Raw genomic sequence first — 1025 nt, 5'->3', positions numbered from 1 at the left:
ATATTGCTAGATCTTGAGCCATTTTCCTGGAACAGAACCCCCAGATAGTTAAAACTAGAAACCTGTTCTATAGAGGAGTTGTTTAGAGTCCAGTGATAATATTTTGGTGACCTTTTAGCAAAAACCATTACCTTGGTTTTAGCATAATTTATTTCTAATCTATTGTCATGGCAAGAATAAGCAACTAAAAAGTAAACAATTTGGACTGCGGGACGGAGTTTCAGCTTCAAACTCAGGTTTGTTTCTATGAGGACTGTGCGAGAATTACATTTGCTGGATAGTATCTACTCTCTAAAGGCAGATCCGTACATTGTCTAGTTGTGAGGTGCAGGAAACTGGAGAAAGTGGGGTTTCCCCCGGGGCCCGATTCCACGGCGGCGGAAATCGGGCCTAAATCCACCCCCCGGGGGGACTTGGCAGCCCTAACTGTGGGACAGAGTTTCAGCTTCAAGCTTAGGTTTGTTTCTATGAGGACTGTCCGAGAATTACATTTGCTGGATAGTATCTACTCTCTAAAGGCAGATCTGTTCATTGTCTAGTTGTGAGGTGCAGGAAACTGGAGATGAGAAGGAGAGTGGAATGAGAAGCCTAACTCTATCTATACCTGTTAATTTTCTCTAGCAAATACCCCCCCCCCAAAAAAAAAACACCAAGTCAGGCTTATTTTTGCTCTTGGAGCCCAGCAAAAATAAAATAATTTAAAAATAACAGTGCAAAGGGCATTTGTAGGGAGAATCGGCAGGCAGGAATGTAAGTTAAGCACCTACATCTTGTTCATTGATTCTCCAAACCTATGTCCTTCTGTCCCTGCAGGAGCCTTACAAAGCAAACATAAGATGGGAACACCAGGTGGTTCCTCTGACAGACTGGCATTTCCATTTGCATTAAGGGTGGTGCCGATTTCTGCTGACATCTGCCACCCTGCTGCAGTCCCCAGCTTTGTACCTTTTGTGGTTCCTGAGAGTCTGTTGACCCCCCCCCCCAAAAAAAAACTTTTGGGGGGCTCTGGGGTTGTACCAGGCAAT

At 44.5% G+C, this 1025-nt stretch overlaps 1 protein-coding gene across 1 annotated transcript in view; it reads right to left on the bottom strand.

Annotated features, from left to right (window-relative positions):
* Window positions 1-1025, bottom strand: part of KIAA0895 (KIAA0895 ortholog) — a 26778-nt gene that overhangs the window by 3997 nt on the left and 21756 nt on the right. The gene's annotated exons all lie outside the window — the stretch shown is intronic.

This window comes from Gekko japonicus, unplaced genomic scaffold (genome assembly GCF_001447785.1).
Source record: "Gekko japonicus isolate JY-2015 unplaced genomic scaffold, Gekko_japonicus_V1.1 scaffold190, whole genome shotgun sequence".
Lineage (NCBI taxonomy): Eukaryota > Metazoa > Chordata > Lepidosauria > Squamata > Gekkonidae > Gekko > Gekko japonicus.
Note: the sequence above shows the minus strand (reverse complement) of the source record. Positions and strands in the feature narration are given on the sequence as shown.